The sequence below is a fragment of the Sabethes cyaneus genome, chromosome 3 (genome assembly GCF_943734655.1).
Source record: "Sabethes cyaneus chromosome 3, idSabCyanKW18_F2, whole genome shotgun sequence".
Classification (NCBI taxonomy): Eukaryota; Metazoa; Arthropoda; class Insecta; order Diptera; family Culicidae; genus Sabethes; species Sabethes cyaneus.
In genome coordinates this window covers 196,566,428-196,589,717 of record NC_071355.1, presented here as the reverse complement: position 1 = coordinate 196,589,717, position 23,290 = coordinate 196,566,428, and positions in this window count along the sequence as shown.

The following is a 23,290-nucleotide window of genomic DNA, read 5'->3' as shown; positions in this document are numbered from 1 at the left end:
TCATTAGTGGCCTTGTTTCGAGAAGTACTCTGTAATTAAAGTAGTGTATAGAGGAATTCAAAATAACAAAAATCTCATAAATATTACAAAACAATATTTTTTATTTTCGTCCAATTTATAAGATGAAATACTTACCCGTGTCTTTTGTCTATTCCATAACCAGGATTAAATCAGCGAGCGTATGCAGCTTTTTTTCTGGCAGCTCAGCTTGATAATCAATTAATCACAGTAATGTACTTATCTGCAATCAATAAATGGTTGCAGTTGATGATGTATCCATCGATCGACGGCAGGCTTATCAAGGTACGCTTGATTTGTCTTTCTAGGGCCGAGCGCACTAGGGTGGTATATAGTCATGAAAATTTAACAAAAATAAAAAAACAGATTACATGTACTGTATGTAGATCAAGTACTTTCATAAACATAAAACATATTGTTAAATATTCTTATTTATTTTAGAATATTGACATTCCGAGGGAGTTTGAATCGCACCTTGTACACTTTGTAGCGGTTTTAGAATTCTGGAAACTTACAGCTTGAGGCCTATACCGGTCTAAGCTGGACACTCTTTCAGTGAGTTTCAGGTTTGTATGTGCCTGCTAGCCACATCGTGAGCCAACATTCTCAATGGTTGCGTTCGAGCAGTCCACCGTGGCAGTCGCAGGCACATCAGGGATCGCGGTGTATCGAGTCCGGATCGGAGAGCTTGCAAAATCACTGTGCTGCAATGGACCTGAATCGCAAGATAGATGGAACATATACAAAACATCATTATTCTGCTGCAAGGGACAATAATAACATTATTCTCGTTTGCTGAAGATTTATAAAGTATTTTTACTTTGATTGAAGCCTATCCGCTTCTTTGCCTTCTTTCCTTCACATTCACTTCACACAGAGAAGCACTTAGTAAAACGTTGTTAACCATTAAAAGTTTATACAATTCTTTAGGATATGATTTTGTGACGCATTTGCATTTTTTAAACAAGAAATTAGAAAAAAAATCTATCTGAAAGGGTACTTATTATTTTAACCCTCTAACGGCTAAGGGGTTTGCTCCTGAAGCTTCAGAGCCACCTACGTAATTTGTTTTGAATCAACTGTTGAATGTGTTCAAAACAGATTTCTTGACATTTTAATATTAATGACCATGTATTTAAAAGTCATCATCTTTCAGAAACAAAAATTCAAGAAAATTCCGGAAAAGAATAATTCTGTGAATATTCTCTTTTCTATTTTTGAAGAGAAAGAACGTCTAAAATAAAATCTCTACCCATCAGACATGAAAAACGAATAAGGGGAATTGGACTATTTGTTACCTGACGCTCCTCCAGACAATTATTTTTTGCCAGTATATCAATGCTTGAGCTTCTTTTGAGTGTACTTTCATGAAAAAATAGTCATTGGATTGATCACATCGTTAACTGTTGAATAATATCGTAGATTCTAGATGAAATTGTCGGAATCAATTCGCCAATCTTGTTGTTTATTAACCGTACTTGAATGTTATTCTGTTGTTGTTTATAATGCATCAGTTTTTAAAGTCGCTTCCAAAACTATACAGGCTCAAGTCGGCAGTTTCCATGCAGTACATTATTTGCTCTTCTTCTCGGTACTCCGAATCAAACATTCCGTGCAAACACGAAATTGGTATAAATTTGCTCTCGTATCATAAAATTATTATTGAATTGAATGCAATTGCATTCACTTCCCGGCTTCCTGCGTCTTCCTGAGTCCTGACTCCAACCAATGCAACGGTGGATGATCGTCCAGCTTGTTCTCAGCTCGCTGATGGCGGCCCCCACCCGGTACGGGACATGAGTTATATATTACATACCGAGGGTAGTAATGTCCGTCCATTTGCGATACCGTAAGATCATAGAATATTGTACAATGTACAATTTCCTTCCTTCAGTTTGCATGCTAACTGCACATTTTTAACCAGCGGGGAAATTATGTCCTTTCACGGTACTACCAACGCCACTAGTAGGACACAGCGCGCAAGCGTAAATCTGAACCGGCAATTTTCGTTTTCTCACTCTCAGGATTCCCGCTTTATTCCTTATTCTAGCATCACTTACTACCGCTGAAACACGAATCTGTTTTTCGCTATCGTGTGTTACCTGCAGAGGCGCGCTGCGCCGGAGCAAAGCCACGTGATATCATAAATGTAAATAAATGTGTCGTATATCATAAATATATTTATTTTATATTGTTAACATATGAGCAATCGTTGAAACAAATGGGAATATGCACACGTTGTTCGGGGGAATCGATCGATCCTGCCACGGCTGCTAGGCTGACGATGAGTGGCGTACAGCAGAATGATTGGTTACCAAGTGTGAAGTGTGCTGTTCGAAGTAGTACAATCTCATTGCCATAGAAATGGATTGGAGTGAATTTAAAAGTGCAATCAAAACTGACGAGGATAAAACATTCGGAGCCTAGTAAAAGTACCTCAGATCGCAGTGAAACTGAACGAAAGACAAAACACATTCGTTTAGTCTGTTGTGTTCCATTGCCGTTGTGATGTGAACCGGATTTTAGTTTAATTTTACTTTAATTTTATTTAAATTAGTTTAATTTGAATTATTTGACGTCAATTTTCATGTCTTTGTGTTAAGGAGTGTATCGAAAAGCTCTCGAACTTCTCGGTTTTTCTCGAACATCACCAATGTACGCTCCCTACGGAAAGCGGAAATCGACTCAGACCTTCACTTAGTAACAGTATATGTGTGCTCAAAAAAATCGACGGTTTACACCTCGCGACAAAGCCACCCTCCTCGGTTAAATATTCGGCAATTAGACAACCTGTGAGTTTGCCGAGAACTACGCGTGCGTACTGGTTGAAGCTCTATCTTCTTCTATTGAGCTAGATGCTTCGACCCTCGGTGATGTGAGCAAAATATGCTCGGCCGTCAATGAAGCCGCAACCGCGGTGCGTACGAAATGATTGATTTGACGGGGAATGCCAACAAGCGATAGAGAAGAAAAAACAGTGCTTGGAAAAACCGTCTAAGCATTGCCACGAGGGAGAATTTGGTCAAGTATCGACGAACGCGGAATGAGCTGACCACGATTCTGAGTAGGAAAAAGCGTCAGAAGGAGAACCATGATCGTGAAGAGCTAGAACATCTATTCCGGACTAATGAGACATGTAAGTTCTAAAATAGTAAACTTCGTAAAGTTCACTCCCCGAAGCATGATATGTGGACGAGGTGGAGGACCTGGTTACGAACAAGCGCGAAGTGGTCCACAGGTGGAAGCAGATCTCCGAGGAGCATCTCTACTGCGATAGAATAATAAAAGTCGCAACGGAATAGATTCGGCAAGAAATGAAGTCAAATGAAGAATGATAGAGCCACCGGAAAGGACTGACTCCCGGTTTAGTTTGTCCCATCTACAAAAATGACGATCGGTAAGATTGCTGTAATTACCGAGCCGTTTACAAGGTGCTCTCCCAGATTTTATTGCGTCTATCCCCAATAGTAAGATAATTCGTGGAGCAGAAACAGGCGAGCTTCAGAGGGCCAACGTGACCACACGTCATATTTTCGTGGATTTTAGTGCAGTATATGATACAGTCGAGCGCTATAGGACAAACTGATGCGGCTGATCAAAGCTACCCTGGAACGAGTGATATGTTGCGTGCGTGTTTTGGAAGCACTTACGAGTCCTCTCGAATCGCGTAAAGGGTAGCGACAAGGGGATGGACTGCCCTGTACGTTATTCAACGTCGCATCCCGACATCATTACTAGAAATTTTGGGACGGCGCGGCAGAGGCAATCTACGCCAGACTAAAAATAGAGGCTAGGAGGATTGAATTACAAACCAATGCTACAAAAACCAAATAAATGGTACGAAGAGGCTACAGAGAAAACAACGTTTACCTCCAACGGACAGTGACCATTGACGGCGATGAACTAAAAGTGGTTAATGAGTTCGTATATCTGGGATCTCTGGTCACCGCCGATAATAATACGAGTAAGGAAATTCAACGACGCATTCACTTCATCCAACCAATCGTTTATCGCATCAGACACTTACTCCCTGCTATTCAGGCCTGTATTCCTCTACTAACATGAGGAAGTAACTTTGCATACGGAAGACATTCGTGCACTTACCCTATATGAACGATAGGTTTTGCGGACTATTTCTGGCGGGGTACAAACTGATAGCGGAGAGTGGCGTAGGCGTGTGAACCACGAGTTGCAGATTGGAGGTTCTCATCGTACACTTGACGAAAGTTGAAAGACTACGTTGGGCCGGCCACATCATCTTTACGCCGGACGATTGACTGCATTTAAGCAGAAAATCGGATCTACTTTGCCCTTCGCAAAACGCTTCCATCCGCTAGCAAACGATAGCCACCGTACGATGCTGACAAAGTACATACCCCTTATTAGACCGGTAGTTTTATGGCTTTGACGATACTCAGGCAGGGAGGACATGCCCGCACTTACGGACGATATTTCACGGAGCAAAAGCTGGGAGCGAAGAGCGGCGGAGGTACACTAGAATCTCTTTTTACGTCCATTTATTTTACGTGATTTCCTTTTGCGTCAATATTTTTACATACAGAATTTGAATTAATGTCGTCTCGTCATAAGGAAAACGTTTCTATTTAACAACCCCACAGGCATCCAGAACAGAGGGGCTCTACGTGCGAGATGGCTCAACTTGGTCTTGCGATTTGCGCCTTCTGAAACGCCTGGAAAATCGGCGCCGAGTAACCCAAGATTGAGTTGTATGCAGTCGACTAGTTGAAATAGCACGAGGTCTATGCTACTGACGACGACAACGAAGATCGTACAACTAGTCCTGTAAATTTTCCTGTGCTCTAAGCAATTGGTAGCAGAAATTTCAAGCTTCAAAGTGTAGAACAAATTTTCCTTCGGGGGTGGGGGGGGTGGTTATAACCCCCAAACGCCTCCCCCCCCCCCCCGTCGCTACGCCCAAGCTCCTAATCGATCAGCTGTCCGTGCGGCATAGAGGCGCACTAGGATACAGGTTTTGCATTACTTTTTCGTTTCTTCTTCATCTGCGCCTCCGATTCTACTCACGGGAGGGAGCGCGAGCGCTCGCGAGTAATCGGCGTCGGCAGCTCAGTTTGCACAACGAAGAACGAGAGCGATAGCGTAGCTGTTAGCTAAACACACACTCGCAAAAACTCGTCGCAATGCAGGAAGAAATTAAACCGGGAGTATTAAAGGGATGCTTATTCCGGCGAGTCCGTTAAAATGAGTACACGTGTATGAGAAAATTAGATCACAATAGTGTGAGTTTCGCATCACTGGGCCCAACACACACTTGGAAGCTATGTATAAAATTACTTACCGTTTTGATTCAAAATTCAACCAGCGTGGTAAAAACCAGACGCACCGAAAAAGGCGAGATGCTTTTTGAGCTTAAAAGGGATGCTTTGGTCAGGAGTTTGGCTTTCAGGGAGCTCGTCGAGAAATCCTTGGCGAATATGGCAAACTTTCGAACCTTATCTCAAGAGTCAGTGACCGAATGTAGAGACCTAGACGAGATTACATTAGAAGGAGAGTACCTGGCGCGCTGAAAACACAACGCGATGTGGAGGAAGCTCCGAAGACATTCCGGTTACGTAGGACCAGGCTTCATTTTCGGTCCAGTCCAATGCTGGCCTAATAAGCCAGTCGTCGTATGTTCGAATTCCGACTGCTAGAGTCAATAGGCTGTTAGAGTCAATAGGATCGTAGCAACTGCCCCTGCAATTGTCCTGCACTCTAACAGCTGGCTGCGAAGTCTGTCGTATAAAAACAGAAGGTCAAGTTTCGATAACTGAATGTAGCACCTAAGCTTTGCTTTGCTTTGCTCATTTGACTATAATGCCAATATTGTAGGGTGAATATTATCTACAATATTGTTGAAGAAAGTATAATTTTATCTTTTGTATTTACGAAGCCAAAAAGAGCACTCATTTGGCTACCAAAAAGAGCAAAAAGACCACTCATTTGGCTACCAACGGGGTAGTAGCCCCATAGCGCCGTAAATAAAAAAGATAAAACTATACTTTCTTCAACAATAGTGTAGATAATAATTAAATCTACAAATTCCGTTTAGACTACTTTTTCGAATTCTGTTTCGCGGAGGCACTGTAGTCAAATGAGCATCTACTGAGCAAAACATTGAAAATGAAGCCTGCGTAGGACTCACTGCGATATGCGGACAGTGTTGATTTGACTCTCGACAGCTAGGGTCTATTTCTAATTCCCGTCGTAGTAAATAAAGTCATTCTAACTTTCATCATTTATTGGATGGATTAAATGAATACTCCAAAAGTTCTTGTGCTGATTTGACCAAAACACACTTACCTTCTGATCCGTGAACTTTAAAATCACTGAGAAGCGATTCGTCGTACCGTTTTAAAATCCATCCATCAAAATTTTTCATCGTCCGAACTAAAAATCACATCAATGTTTGCGAAGATAACGCGCATGTATTTGTGTAGAACGGCATGACAAAAGTTATTCTGCCAAATTTTTTGCAGGTCTGGTACGTTTTCCTGGCTGAAGAATAAAGACAATGCCTTGCATGAGTTATTTTCGTTTATGAATGACGGAAATTAAAACGATTAGTCGACATTTTGTTCTTCGTCGCACAAAAAACGTAGGAAATTTGGCTGGTAGGACTTCTTTAATGATAAAAAGCATTTAAATAGATCTCAGCTCACTTTGATTGATCGCGTATGATAGATAACAAACTAAAATATTAGGGAATAACTAGTTTTGCATTGTGTGTCATAAAAATGCTGATGTTTTTAGTAATTTGTGTTGGGTAGGACGGGAATAGGCAATTACGACGAAGCAGCGATATACCCTAAGGTCAACAAGCTGCTAGTAGTAGGCAGAGCAAAAGTCGGATGGTCAATGTGTTTGCCGAGAGTCGCTCCCCGTATTCTCTGGAAAGATAGGATGGTAACGATCATGCGACGGGAGGCTTTAAATGGTTGTGGCAGGCCAACAATGATGAGGGAAATTCAAATCAACCTCATTCATTGCGACACAGCACAGTATCTGTTGTGGCCATCGTCAACGAAACAAAGCGTGATGTCGTAGTAATCGCAGAGCCGTATCGAAACCCACCCAACAACGGAAACTGGGTTGCGGATAGAGAAGCAATGGCTACCTTACAGGTTTTCGGAAGATTTACTATCCTGGAAGTGATTTCCAACGTGTATGAAGGTTTCGTTATTGCCAAAATCAACTGAATCTACATATGCAGTTGTTTCGCGCCTCCTAGGTGAACAATGGAGCAATTTCCGTAAACGCTGGACGCAGTTACGGAGAAGCTCTTTGGAAGAAGGCCTGTAACTGTCGAAGGGGGTTTTAATGCTAGGGCAGTGGAGTGAGGTAGTAGATGAACTAATGCCAGGGGGTGCAGCCTGCTAGAAGCCCTTATAAAGTTAGGCGCAGTGCTATTGAACTAGTACTTTCCGTAAGGGCGGTCGTAGATCTATCATCGACGTTACCTTCTGTAGTCCGTCGCTAGAAGCGAACTGGAGGGATGTCCGAGGAGTAAAGCTATAGCAATCATCAGGCGATCAGGTACAGTGCAGGATAACAAATGGTTGTAGCAGTAAGGAAAGTAAAAAGAGTTGAGCGGAAATGGAAGACGAAAACCTTCGACCAGTACCAGTTTGTCGAGACACTTAGAATGGACGTCGAGCATCTGAGTCGAAGTGCGGACGGGTTTACGAGCATGTTAGTAAGGGCATGTGACGCGACCATTCCAAGAAAGCTGGTACCGAGGAACCAACGTCGACCAGTTTATTGATGAATTGAACAACTCAGCAACCTCCGCAGTAGTTGCCTCAGAGCCAAACAGTGAGTACAAAGAGCGAACATCCCAACATCCCAACACTATGCCCTATGACCTATAGCATACTTAGACGAAGAAGATGCTGCGAGGGTACATGTCTCCAACGAGGAGCTTGTAGCAGTGGCTAACGGAGTGGCTAAAGGTAAAGAAAGCGTCGGACCTCGACGGGATTCCTAATGTAGCTCTGAAGGCCACAATTCAAGCATACCCGGACGTATTCAGGAGAGTGCTATAGAAATGTCTGGAGGAAGGTTAGTTTTGCTACCGAAGCCGGGAAAGCCCCCTGAAGATCCATCGCTGTGATAACGATAGGTGTCAAAAATGCCTTCAATAGCAATGCCTTCAACTGGGAGGCCATCGCCGTATCACTGCATAGAATTAGGGTAGCTGGCTACCTTTGCATCGTGAAGAGGTACTTCCAGAACAGAGTACTAGTCTACGGGACTGCCAACAGTGATTAGAGAACTTCACGGTAAGTTTTCGTTAAGGCTCCATCCTTGGCCGACGCTCTGTAACGGAAAATATAATGGTGTGCTGACGCTGAAGCTACTCACAGGAGTAATGATTGTTGGTTTTGCGGACGACATAGTACTGTCGGTCAACCGCTGAGACGACCGGAATGATAGAAAATTGGATGCAGGGAGTGAATTTGCAGATAGCACACGGCAAAACGGAAGTGCGGCTGGTCAGTAACTGCAAAGCGGTGCAGCGAGCTGAAATCATAGTAAGATAGTATTCCATAGTTTCGAAGCAAGCAGTGAAGCACCTAGGGGTGATGATCGGCGATCGACTCGACTTTAACAGCCACCTGGACTATGCCTGTGAGAAAACAGCGAAGGTTATCAACGCAGTGGCTAGAATTATGCCAAATAGCTACGGACCAAGCAGTAGTAAGCGTCATCTTGTGGCTAATGTTTCCTTATCGATCCTCAGATATGGATGTCCGGTCTAGCGTTGAAAAGCAAACGAAACATAGCGAAAGTAAACAGCACATTCCAGTTAATGGCGGACGGTATCATTCGAGGCAGTATATGTCATTGCCGGAATGCTTCCTAGCAGCTCGTCTCGAGGAGGATAGGGAGTGCTACACGAGAAGGGAAACTACAGGAATTCGGAAGCTAAATGTAGCTCGAGTGGGGTTCTTTGCCAAATGGCAAGAGGATTGGGATACGACGGCGTGACATCGTGAATGGATACACAAGCTCATACCGGTGCTGCCGACCAGGCTAAACAAGATACACGGGAAAGCTATCATTTTTTTCCTTGTTGGGGACCTTGTATCACTGCGACCAGCTATCATTTATCTAACGCAGTTTCTATCAGGGTACGGTTGCTTTAGGCAATACCTTCATGGGTTCAGACACGTAGCGACATTTACTCCAGTATGGACACGCCAGTGAATCGAACACTAGAAGATTTAAGATGAATATCGGAATGATCTAGCGAATTGACTCATTATGTCAAAAAACAAAATAAATAAATAAATAGAAAAGCATAGAAAAAATTACACAATTTACAGTCGACAGAGTCCAAAATAAATAAGGTGGATGGGTTTTTAACTCTACGGCTAGCGGTTACTAGTTAGTTTCTAGTCTTGTGCAATAAAATAAGGATTCTTAAAAATTTAAATCCAATTGTAAAAACTGAAAAACAAGGTTGAAAGACTATAGACAATAAAGACCTCGAAGATAGACAACACAACCAGAAAAAGAAATAAATAAAATAGTAATGTAAGAAAAGAAAAAAAAAATAAATAAAGAAAGTAGGAAAAACAAGAAACATTTCACTATTAATATTCATCGGTTTATGTTGACAAATTCAACCAATTTATTTGCACTTCCACACCAATCGAGCCATATCGCTGCGCGAAGTGACCAGAGCTGATAGCAGGGGACCGTGCAATAATTACGTAAGGCCTTTTTCCTCATTTTTGAGCCCCCCCTCCCCCCTATATAAGATTTTGTAAGATTTTGGCCAATCCCCCCTCCCCCCCGTACAAATTCTTAGTAAGATTTTTTGAAACATCAAAATTCAAGTTTTATTTAAAAAGATAGACATTGAAAGAATATTGAAACAGTCAACAAAGTTCAAACAAGTTCATAAAAATCAAAGTTCAAACAAATTCATAAAAAAAACAAATAATATCAATTATCTATTGTAAATCCCTTAATCCTCTCACGAACAGAACGTATTTTAGCATTGAGGTTGTCAATAAATGTTGGTGTATGCTCAGAAACTCACTAGCGTTCACTTAATTCGCATTGATCCAATCTAAATCGTCTGAAAACGTGTCCTCGTCAAGTAGTATACAAAGAACTTCTTTGCCTCTTCTAGATGACACGCGACATGGTCTTATGTTGGAATTGGCACTGCGTTGCGTCTAATGTACAGATCTGTAATGACCGCGGTTTCCTTTGAAGCAAAATACTGACCCCACTCTGGCCACATACGGCAGGCAAGATATTTGGGAACAGAAAAACAATATATCCCAAGAAACATTTTTGTTGTATAGTAGCTTATCAAGCACTTGTTCCATTGGTACAGCTATACATTAATTGTGTAAGCTACTTTTAAACAAAAATATTTCTCGTGCTATCATAAGGGATTGCGGCAGCCTAGCGGGATTGAAATAGGAAATTGCAACGAAATATGTTGGAATGATCCCGGGCAATCTGTAGAAACGAATTTGGTGAATTTCACATCGTTCTGCATAAATAGTATGAGCACCAAAGCGCAAGTGGATACAGTTTATACTGATTTGAAGGCCGCTTTTGATACCGTTAATCATACTATTCTTTTAAGCAAGTTGGAGAAACTTGGGTGTACCACAAGATTGTGCAGATGGTTGGAAACTTACCTTACGGATAGGCAACTCTTCGTACAACTTGGCAACTGCCGGCCTGCCGTTTACAAATGCTTCTGGTGTGCCACAGGGTAGCAATTTGGGACCATTGCTATTCTGAATCTACATAAATGATGCAGCGTTTACTCAATGAAGATGGAAGGCTTTTCTTCGCTGATGATCTGAAAATCTATCTTGAAGTCAGAAGAATCGAGGACTGCAGAATGTTGCAGAAGCTTCTGGACTTGTTAAGTGACTGGTGCGTAAGGAATCAATTGTTACTGAGTGTGGAGAAATGTTGCGTCATCAGTTTCCATCGCATTAGAAGCGCAATAGAGTTCGATTACGAAATTTCCGGATCAAAATTGAATAGGGTAGAAGAGGTGAAGGACCTTGGAGTATTACTTGACGAGAAACTCACCATGAAGTCCCACATTTCTGCCATCGTTGACAAGTCCAATCGTAGTCTTGGGTTTATATTTAAGATTGCTGGTGAATTCAATGACCCGATCTGCTTCAAAGCTCTTTATTGCTCTATTGTACGGTCAACGCTGGAATTTGCGAGCATCGTTTGGAACCCGCACGAGTTTATCTGGTCCGCCAGACTGGAAAACGTACAGCGAAAATTTGTTCGACATGCACTTCGTCACCTTCCGTGGAGGGATCAGCAAAACTTAACACCGTACGAAGACCGCTGTCGTGTGTTGGGTTTAAACACGCTAAGTCGACGTAGAGAGGTTTCGCAATTTTTGTTTTAATTTTAATTTTTGTAACAAATAACATAAGTTGCTATTAAAAATGTGACTTTTTCATAATTTTTTCGTGTGTGAAAATCTTACGTAAGAAATGATTAAGCCCCCCTCCCCCCAAATAAGATTTTGTAAGATTTCGCGGAACCCCCCCTCCCCCCATAATGCCTTACGTAATTAGTGCACGGCCCCCAGAGAGAAAGGCCTTTACTCATCATAATTATTCTGGCCGCGAATACCGCGAATGGAATGTGATTGTAAAACAGGCGTAGGTTAGACAGGTCCAGTTTCAGGTCGCGGCTTTTGTTGTTTTTCTTCGATCGTTTTTTTTTTCATTATTTTTATTTTCATTTATTTTTATGATGAATTTTTTTTTTTTTTTTTTTTTTTTTTTTTTTTTTTCTTTATTATCGAGATTTTTTTTATGATGAAGCATCACTTGAATCGCCCGGTTAAGCATGCTTCCACCCCGAAACGGTTGCGTGCATCCCGAACCCGAACCCAATCCAAACCGCACCGGAATGAGCTGCAATAAGAAGTGAAAAGAATTTTTAAACTCATGCTGCTCACTTAATGTAAATAATGTATAAAAGTATCTGCATCTCAAGTGGGAGTTCACCCGACCGACCGACCGGCAGCGAAGAGAACGCACCACCGTGAGACCCCTGCCTGGCGTGGCGGCGGCGCTGAGGACAAACGGAGTGTACACATGCGTGCAGCAGCACACTGCGGTGACCCTGTTCCGAGCTGCTGCTTATTGTGATCATTTCGAGTTACAGTGGTTGCTACACCGATTCTGTAGCGTTAATAATTTCATAAACATTTATCATTAAGATCTTATTCTTCTGATTCTGACGGCATGTTTGCCTACACCTCTAGCAACTGATGGAGTAGATATGATTACCGGAAAATCCATTTGTCGGCAGCACATTTGAAAGAACATATATTTGAATAGTTTAAATTGTTTGTTGGAGTATCTTGACATTTTCATCCCGCCAAATTCGGTGACCACAACTACCAATGTAGTTCAAAACTTACGTGTTGTGCTTCAAAACTGGCTTCATCCCTTGAGTTCTACCCAGCAAATGATCCACTTTAACACCATTTACTCGGCTGATAACTTTGACGATAACGACCGGTACCTTCATAAGTCAACCTTCGATCGAAGCCACTCTGTTCCTCCGACCGGCTCCGTCCATGTGTCATTTCATTATCTCACGTTGGCTGAAGGGGTTCCTTTTAAGAACTTTTCTGTCTTTCTCTGTCTGTCTCTCTCTCTCGCTTAGTTTCTCCACTTGGAAAAGACTTCAATTCTAACTTTTTCCCCATTACAATTCCTGGCTATACCGGGCTCATTCATCTCCTTAACTGAACGGAGAAACGCAATAATGGCTATACGGCGCGGCGGCGGTCGATGAATTCCCAAGTTCGCAGTCCCTCGCCGTCGTCGTCCGGTTCTATCACCGGCGAGGCTGAGGCGAGGCAGCATGCATGCACATTTTTCGATTCTTTAGACGCGACGACATCAAGTACCACTTTATCCCGCGATTTACCCGTTGGCTGCTTGCTTGCTTGCGTGACCGTTCGTCTGACAAACCAGCCGCCGCCGAATGATGCATCTCCGTTGCTGCGGAACCGGATCAAAATATGCTCGAACCACCGGAGCTCACTCACCGCGTTGTTGGTCCTGCTCTGAATACACGCGTCGCCTAGGATGTAGCAAATGATAGTGCAGTTTTAGAAGTCCTCAATTGGCAAGGCAGAATCCAGTAAAGAGAAATTTTGCCTAAAGCTCGCCGAGGTAAGTCAATATCAGTAAAATAAATATTATTACCGCTGATGAATGAGAACTGCCGCGAGTAGGTATGCGCGTTTACATACCGCTCCTCGTTTAAATTTTATTCTCTGCGGTTTTGAGTGCTAGATTGATGGCGAAATGTAATACGAATACTAGATAAACCGTTGCTTTCAAAGACATGACGTTGTTCTACTGGTAGTGAAATCAAAATTTGTTTTTCTTCAGTCATTGATCACCCATAATTATTGCACTATTAGCTGAGTGCCCGATCTTACTCGGGGAGCCTTTGTCTCACAACCACTTGTACATCGGTTATTGTAACCGAAATGCTTATAATGAAACAATACAACGCTTGTTCGTCTTTCGGACGTTCCTCGCCATTTCTCAGCTCCCGCTCTTTTGTCTACCCGGTCACCAGAACATCTGTTTTCTTTACGGAAATCCCTATAAAACCCTATAAAGAAAGAAAAACAAAGCCATTTTTCCTATTTGCACCTTCCGCTTTTAACAATAGCCATCCCACCCATAAGAAATGTTTTGTTATTGTACTTTTCTAAACATAGCTTTTTATTTATTTATTAGTTTAGTATTATCATGCTATCCTAATAAAAAAAAGTAGAAAGTGCAACAGTGTTTCTTCCATGGTTACAACAAACCTGTCATTCCTTTCTTTTCACTTCAAGACAAAACTTGTTTGTAAACAATGTTTTTAGTGTCACCAACAGGAGCAAGTATGCACAAATTATTGGCTGAGCCCACTCTGGAGCATGCCACATAAAGTTTACCATGGGAAAAACATGGTGTTCTCAGCCCAAGCAACAATGTGAGTTTTATTGTACTCTTATGGCGGTTTTCATGACCAATTTTGCTCTTAAATGCCATCATAAGACTATTATAAAACCCAAATTGTTACCTGGGAGATGAATTCCGCGCTGTTTTAACGATTGCCCCTGTGACTCAAGCAGAGTCGCCTAACAACAATTCGTGTTGACGGCACTAAACGATCTCTTGCACACTCACGGCAATTCCCATACGTAAGTGTGGGTGAACATCTGCCAAAATGTTTCAATCTCTTGCGCTTTTTGACAAGTTCCTATTCTGCTTCATCCCTACAGTCAACTTTTGGAGGTGGCAGCAGCTTACGTTCGCAACGCGGATTAGCACTAATGATCGAATGCTTTTTATACAGGTCACTTTGATTCCGTACATAATTACACTTGACAAATCTACAGCTGCGAGCATTGTAGTTTAGTGTTTCGTATTCTGATTTTTTCTATTGCACGGATAATTTTTTACAGTCATATGGGCGTTACTCCCCCCTTCTCGTCAGCAACCTCCGGTCATCAGCTCCTCCTTTTGTCATATCGTCACTTATGGGAGAACCGTCCAAACATTTCGGTCCCCCTGTTGTCAACCCCTTCAGTTCTGATTCCCTTATGTCAAGGAACATGTGTACCAAGTTTGATGAAGAACGGTCAAGCCGTTTCGGAGTTATGGCCTCCCCTCTATTAGGGACCCTCCCCCACTTATTAGGGAACCTCCCCCCCCTTTTTTGTTAACTCTCCAGTGCTGATTCTCTTATGTCAAGGAGCATGTGTGCCAAGTTTAATGAAAAACGGTCAAGACGTTTCGGAATTATGGTCTCCCCCTATTAGGGAACCTCCCTCCCCATTTTGTTGACCCCCAGTGCTGGTTCTCTTATGCCAAGGAACATGTGTGCCAAGTTTGGTGGAGATCGGTCAAGACGTTCTGGAGATATGGTGGTGTATGTTCCAACATACAAACATATTAACATACAAACATACTCACGCCCATTTTTTTAATATATAGATTGAAAATAGATTACACTGTTGTATTACAATGCATGCATTACACTGTTGTTACAATCATAACTTCATCTTAATTTTTGATGAAACACAAACTTTTAACTAACTCTACATTGCTTCCTTGTAATCATACTTTCTTTATTTTTTCCTTCGCATATGATTAACACTTCAAGCATGGGAATGAAGACATTAGAAATATTGAAAAAATTACGGCTATTTATATCGGGTGTGTCGAGAGCAGGTACGTAGCGATTGAAAACTTCAACACTCTTTTTCTCAAAATCAGATTTTTAAAACCAGTAGGTTTACTAAAATTAACTCTAAAACAGTTCAATCAATCATCTTACTTTTTTTCTTTTGAAGCTTATAAAATTATTTTCAGTTTAGACTTTTTTTCGAAATTTCAACTTTTGTATTTTTCATAATATGATACCGCTCGTGTGCTGCTACTCCGTTATTGACCAAGGCCGATGAAAATTGCCAGGACCGATGAAAATGATGACTGAAAAAAGCATACTTGGGAGAGCACACTATACCTCATTGTGCAACCTTATCAGGTCCCTGCATGCTGATCAACACCGACGCCGGCCACGTCCGAATGTGGGTCCTCGTGGAATGAAAAGGAATGTTAGTCCAATACTTTTTGCTACTAAAGACCAGAGAATTCTCCGCATCTTCACAAGTATTTCGGGAAACGAATTATCATTAATAGCAGGGGAAGTCAGATAAAGAGCCTAGCCGTTGGTTCGGTAGCAGTAGTCATCGATGGCGCCGCTATCGATATTCGATGGTAAGTACAAATACTGGTCACGTTTCAAAACCATATTTTAGGGTCTCATGAGTTACTTGCCGGATTGTGATGTCATCCAACCTTATCATGTCGTTGGCGATGCTGCTGGGGTTACTTACTTACTTAATTGGCCTAACGTCTTATGGCAAGGCCTGCGCAGTATAATTTCTCCATCTGTTTCGGTCCATGGCAACTGATCTCCAGTTCCGCGGGCACCCAGTGCTCGCCAGATCTCGCTCCACCTGGTCTTGCCACCTCGCTCGCTGTGCCCTTCTTCGTCTTGTTCCTACCGGATTTGATGCGAAAACCATTTTTGCAGGACAGTTGTCCGGCATTCTAGCAACATGTCCTGCCCAACGGATCCGTCCAGCTTTAACCACTTTCTGAATACTTGATTCGCCGTAGAGACGCACGAGCTCGTGGTTCATTCTTCGCCTCCATACACCGTTCTCTTGTACTCCGCCAAAGATGGTTCTTAGCACACGCCGTTCGAAAACTCCGAGTGCTCGTAGGTCCTCTTCTAGCAGTGTCCACGTTTCGTGCCCGTAGAGGACAACCGGTCTAATTAGCGTTTTGTACAGTGTGCACTTTGTACGGGGGCTCAAATTGTTCGACCGCAAGTGTTTGTGGAGTCCGTAGTAGGCCCGACTTCCGCTGATAATACGTCTTTTAATCTCACGGCTGGTATTGTTGTCATCTGTTGCCAGTGAGCCAAGGTATACGAACTCGTCGACTACCTCGAACTCATCCCCGTCGATTACCACGGTACTGCTGGGGTTGAAGACACTTAATCTATCCGGGGCGGATTTGGTCTGAAGGACGGATTTCCGTAGGTAACTGAACCGAGCAAGAAGCCAATTTCTTCAGATTGTTTTAGGACCCGCTATGGAAACATGGAACATACGGCCAAAATTGAGCATATTGCCAAATATGGAGCACTCGGTCATTGTCGCGAAGTCAACGAAGCAACAGAGCTTGTAGGAGTGGAATGATACTACCTTCCACACCATGCGGTTATGAAGCTGACTAGAACCAATATCAGTCTTCGATTGGACCACGACGCCGCTGCACGATCTGCTGGTTTATTATTGAATATTGTGCTGCAAATCGGCTCAGTTCAACCATCCAAAACGAGTTATTCACTATCGCGTTGTTAGTTTGTTGGCTTCATTTAGTCTTTACCAGGGATGGAAAAAATCGCTTCAAGCGATCAAGATCATAGGAGCGATCAGATTCAGATTCATTGACAGCTCTACCCGAATAAAAATGTATAGCGAAAAAACATTAAATTTCACTGTTACAAACATTGAAAACCTTCGAAAAACCACATTGAAACAGTGAAAATCTTTGTAAAAGTTACACTGAAGTTACCATGAATATCAGTGTTTTCACAGTAAATTTTAATGGAAACCGCCAATTTTACAGCGAATAAGGGGGTGATTAAGTGATGTAACACTAAATTTTTCGGCTTTTTCCCATATAAATAAAAACCAAAAACAGTAAAATTTGTGGTACATTCACTATAAGTTTTACGCTGTTTTACAACAATGAACAATGAAATTTAAGGTGAGTTCTGAAAAAAAATTGTAGGCTTTCGGATTAGTAGGACAAAATAAAACCGGCTGATTAATTACGGTATTTCATGTTTTTGAAAAGATATGATGACAATGAATTTGATAGGCTTCGAACTATTATGATTTTCGAGCCGCATTCATCGCTCATATTAGGAAAGTATTAGAGGTCAGTACAACTACATAAACAAATTCCGCTCTTTCCCATTCACGCCTTATCTCAATCTGTTAGATCCTATCGACTCTTTGTTTCATTACTGTCTTCTATCGTTCACTTTGTCAATTGTAAAATCTACCGTTATAAAAACTTAATAATATGCCTGACACCTCATTCGATGTCAAGACGTAGAAACAACGAGGTTGGTCTATTCCATAGGAACGGAGCCTTTCCCCGAACAACCGCGTTAAGAATCGCGGCCAATATGTTGATCAGGGGGGATCTATTGCTGTCAGATTCCATACATGTGTGCGTTACCGCAGATGGTGTTTGGTCCATGACGTTTGTACTGTCATGGACCAAACGGCGTGTGATTGATTTCGAGCCAAGGGACTCGCAACTCTATTTTTGTCTGCTGCAGTTGACAGAAACTCAAACCCAAACACGCAGCGCAATTGTCGTTTGTATTGTTTTGATCCCGATAATGGATTTATCTGCTTTTTAGCGTAAATAAAACAAACTAATAAACTTTTCGGAAGTTACATATACAGGTAAGAGCAGCAAATCGGTAAGAAAAAAAGTAGCAAGAGCGGCATTGAAAATTATGGTCACCTGCCTACCCCTTCACATGTGAGTTTCACAATTCCTTACCGATAGATCCCCCCTGATGTTGATAGACGAACAAGTAAGTCGCAAGCGCCTGCATAGTGGTGTCGTCGCGTCAGTAAAACGAATTAGATTAAACTTCTCGATCGATGGTTTCTACAGTAGACGGAGGAAGAAACACAATTTGTGTCTACAAATTACTCAACCTGCCAAGGATTGGACCTTAGATAGAGATTATTTCCTACTTCGAAACAATTTGCATTGTTGCCGAATTATATGAAAAATTTTCCAAGAACGGTACAGTGAAGTTACAGCATAAAGTGTTATAAACAGCAAAATTCATTGTAATCGTAAAGTTTTTACATTAATATGAATACATCACATGAAAATTTTTCCAAGAACGGTACAGTGAAGTTACAACATAAAGTGTTGTAAACAGTAAAATTCATAGTAACCGTAATGTTTTTACAATAATATTCGTTATGCATTTCTATGCGGGTACTTACAAGCGACAAACACTTTGTCGCGATCCGCACAGATTATGATAAACCTCATGTCAGATCATGTTCATTGCATGATTGCGTTGAGAAATATAACAGATACAGACGATTGGTTGCATGCATAGCATGAATCGCAATACAAACAACATGTTTGACCTTTTTTCTCGCAGCTTGGTAAAATGTAACACTATGATGGACTGCTGAGACTGTTTAGAGAACAACATCTTGTGATCAACGCTAAAGAGTCACTGTTTGTCATGATCTGTACGGATCGTGATCTGTGCGTGTGGCGATAACTCACAGATTTTATCAAAATCACTGATCTTCCATCCCTGGTCCTTACAGGAGACGTCACTAACGTATGTATTTAAAAAAATGGACTTTTTTCGGAGGGTAATAAAAAAAACTAAGACAGCTAATTATGTTTGATAAATTTCCCATGCAAATTTTAGCTTAATTGCAAAAAAATACTACAGTTCTATCAGTCGAACTCTAACCGTGATGGCGTAAACAGTGAAACTACTCAGTTTAGAAGTGTGCGCGTTCAAATAACTGAGCCCCGTTACATCGAAAACGGACATCGTACGACACTTTGTGGACGCCGGATACGCTCGTTCTGGCATCTACAATATCTTGGCACTATTAGACAACAATCAGAGCATCGAAAGAAAGCCTGGTTCTGGACAACCGACGACCCTGAACGACAAGAAGCACCAAAAGATCGTGGAAAAAGCGTTTACATCGCTGCGTGCGCTCAGTCGGGAGGTCGGTGGCAACCGGCCAAACAGTGAAGAAGTACCTGTCGAACATGGACATACATGTCAGGAAGCGGCACTCCCGTCCACTGGTCTCGGAGCTGCAGCCAATGACGCACGGGCAGCGACTGAATGAGATGGTCAAGAGAATTTTCCCCCCTGAATGGCAACGACTGGCAGGGCACTTCGTATTTTACTTCCTCCACGAAAGAAATGCGCTCCGGGGTGAAGTTCGTTTCACACACCAAGTTCCCCAAGAAGGTGCTGCTGTGACCAACAATCAGCGAGAAGGGGATGTCAAAGCCGCTCTTCTTTCGCTCCTGACTGGCCGTGAACGGGAAATTTTTTAGTACGAAGTGCCGGCCGGAAGTTGCATCGTTCACCTAGAAATACCATAGGGCGAAGACGCAGTGTTCTGGCCGGATCTGGCGTCGGCATACTACTCGAAGCGATCGTTGGAGGAGATGAAGCGGCAGAATGTCGAAGTCGGCGAAGCCGCCCAACTGCGTCCCTGCGAGAATTTCTGGGCAAACCTGAAGCGTAAGATCTACTCCAACAATTTTGGCGCGAAAGCAGAGGAGGAATTGATAAATAAAATGAAGCAAGAACTCAAATCCATGCCTACATGCATGTTTTCGTTCGCCATGGTGAATGTTCCGGTTAACTGCCGGAAGGCCGTTGGCTAGGGCGTAGATTTTTTTTTGCAAATAAGTTTATATAATTACCTTCCATGGGCAATTCATCAAATTCAATTAGCTGTCTTAGTTTTTTTTATCACCATCCGAAAAAAGTCCAATTTTTAATGCATACGTTAGTTAGGCTATTACTCAGATTGTGCACAAGCTTTGAAAATCAGTAGGAAGTTATTTGTGTCCTGCAATGAGAAATGAATAAATAAACAAAAAAAAATAAAGAAATAAACAAAAATTATTTTGTGTCTTGAGTGCGGGCACTTTATTTCGCCTACTACTGTCATTTTTTCGAAGTTTTCATTTACTTTTCTCTCAATTTAATCACAATTTGACTAAGTATGGTCAGTATACTTCGTTTTATTTCTTTTAAAGAGTTAACTTTTGCTTACTTATTCAATTTGAGTTTGAAGTCATCACGTAGTGATAATTTTTGGAAGCTCGGCTCACTTATTCGTTCATCTATTTATGGGCATCATCATTTAGCAAGAATGTATATCAGAAAGGATAATACTCGTCCGAAAATCTTAAGGCGGAAGTTAAAAGGCTCTAGTCTCTAATTGATAAATATGACTTGCGATCATGGATGGTTCGATCACTTTGACTGAATTTTGATTCATTTGACAGTACCGTCTTAACGGGGCCAAATATGACAAAGTTATGTATGGGACATTTGTAGTGCAGGTTATTATCTATAATTTTACTGAATAAAGTTTTGCTGTATCTTTTGTAGTTATAGCGCTACAATGCTAGTATCCTATTAGTGACTAAATGAACGTTCATTTAGTCACTGATGAGTTACTAGCGTTGTAGCACCGTAACTACAAAAGATGCAGCAAAACTTTGTTTAGAAGAATTGTAGATTAGAACTAGTTCAAAATTGAGTTGAAGTGATCGAACCATCCCTGCTTGCGATTTTCTATAAAATTTTAGGTTGAAAATTCTGTACCGACAATTGAGGATGCTACTCAAAAGTGTCCAGGCGTGCAGTAGTCGGTTTTTATTTCCAGGCGACCACTTCTCCGAACTCGAACGAATCCTAGCGATTAGATCTTTGTCTTCGCAGATCCGATTCCTGCTGGCATATTGTTTGCGCGTTTCCTTTCGGCACACAGCAAAACTGCTCATTGCCACCAAGGATGATCGCCTGTCGTCGCGTAACGAAACCGAGATCCGCAAAAGGTTTAGCCATTTTGAATCAATCGAAAGAATGTTGTTGGAATTTCTGTTCCTTTCGTTCTTACCTGTTGTTTTGTGGCCATGCAGGACCGAGCAGAGCCGAGAGAGACAGGATTGTGGTACAATTTTTTTTGCTCATTCCTTCTCCGTTCCTTTACCGTACTCATTGTAACTCTGTAATCCTCGAGACCAGCAGCGCACAGACCATATCGTCGCAAAAGGGGGCAAAAACTTGACCACCTCTGCCGAGCCGCCGACAGTCAGTGCATTGAAAACGACAACGTGCCAACCGAGCAACGAACGGTGTCGGACCTGACAGGCAGCCGAACTGCGCAGGACTGTACGGTATGGTACGTAGGTAGGGCCGTGGAAAAGCATATCTTGTGAACAAATGTGTGGTATGAAGTATCATCAATGGTTTGGGATTTGGATTATTATTTTGCCGTTCCGATATGTTTCCGATGCAAGCTGATCCAGCGCGGCCCGGGGGCGGACTGGAAAGTGCGCAGTGTGAAGTTTTTTGATAGTGTTGTATCGATGAGTTGAATTGGTCATTTCCAAATATATTTGAGGATAGAAGAGTATGACAAAACCGAACTTCAGAACTATTTAGCACGAAATTTATTGGTTAGCTCATCTTACCGAAGGTTGTCACAAGGTGTCAGTTTAAATGAAAACTTATCAGTAGTTCATTGATCTTAAAATCGAAAATATTTTCAATAAACATTACAATACTTGAAAATAAAAAATCCCCGACTGCATCGGTAGTTTGATCTAAAAAAGTAGATCTTTTTTGTTTGTTTGTTGGCTTAGAACGAACCGTGCAACCTCAATGAACTCAACGGAGCCTTCCCCCTTCCAGGACAGATGATGAGGACGACGGTGAAACACGAGAGATGCACCAGGAAAAATCACGACTACTGCTGGCTGACCGACCCAACGTCCGTAGACCGGAGCATCCTTGTGCCTTTATCGCCCCTTTTGCTTTTGCTTGTGCTGTTCGAAGGTCCGTCGTCTTTGTTGCGAGCCTTTTGTTCTGCTGCGTTTGTTTTTCGGTATAAATATAATTTTCGCACGAAACATTACACATTTCCTTTTGATTTGTTCTTTTGAACGTCGTAATCGACTGCGTTCTGGGAGTGCGCTCCCGGCCATGGGTTGTGATTGTTTTTGCACTGCACTTTGTCGGATATCGTTTATAGGTTTTGTTGAAGGTTGCCCCTTTTTGCCCGCACCGAAGACATGGGGCGGAAAGGTTTTTGGTTGAACTGCCGGTTGACCGAATACAGCCAGTCGGCGGCGGCGGTGGCGACGGCGGCGGCGGCAGCAGCGGCGGCTGGCGTGTCAATGTCGATGTCAAATCCTTCCTGTTTCGCGCTGAGTGGCGGCGGCAGCCAGCAGCAGGAAGGAGTTCGCCGAAGAGAATCACTTTTTGCTGCTCGCACACCGCGGTGCGTCACTCTCTGTCGTCTCCGTGTCAGATTGCTGAGCTGCCGAGCTGTCGTCCCGGGGTTTGTTTTCTTCCTTTGGGAAACACTCTCGGCTCGCCGAAGTTGCCGAAGTGGCAGCCTTAAAATCTGCCCGCGGAGTAAATTGAATTTATTTGTTACTTTATCTGGAAATATTTTTATCTTGACCTTGAGGAATAAATTTGAATGATAATTCGGCTTCGCGAACGGTCCCGGACCCGGAGAAAAACAAATCGAAGAAGAACCGTTCGAAAGTGAAAATATGTATTTATTCGCAATGGTACTGCCCGGGGGCAAACGGAAAGTTATTGGCGAGATACAACGAGGTCATCAGTTTGATTGTATTTGTACCGTTCTGGTATAAAGATGTTTATTTCTTGATTGGTTTTGTCGTTCTTCTCAGTTTTATTCATTTGACTAAATAATTCCAAATATAATCACAAACACAAACAGATGCGTTCGTGAGATCACCAAAGGACGCTTTTTTGTTTCTCTCAACATTATTGGTACAGC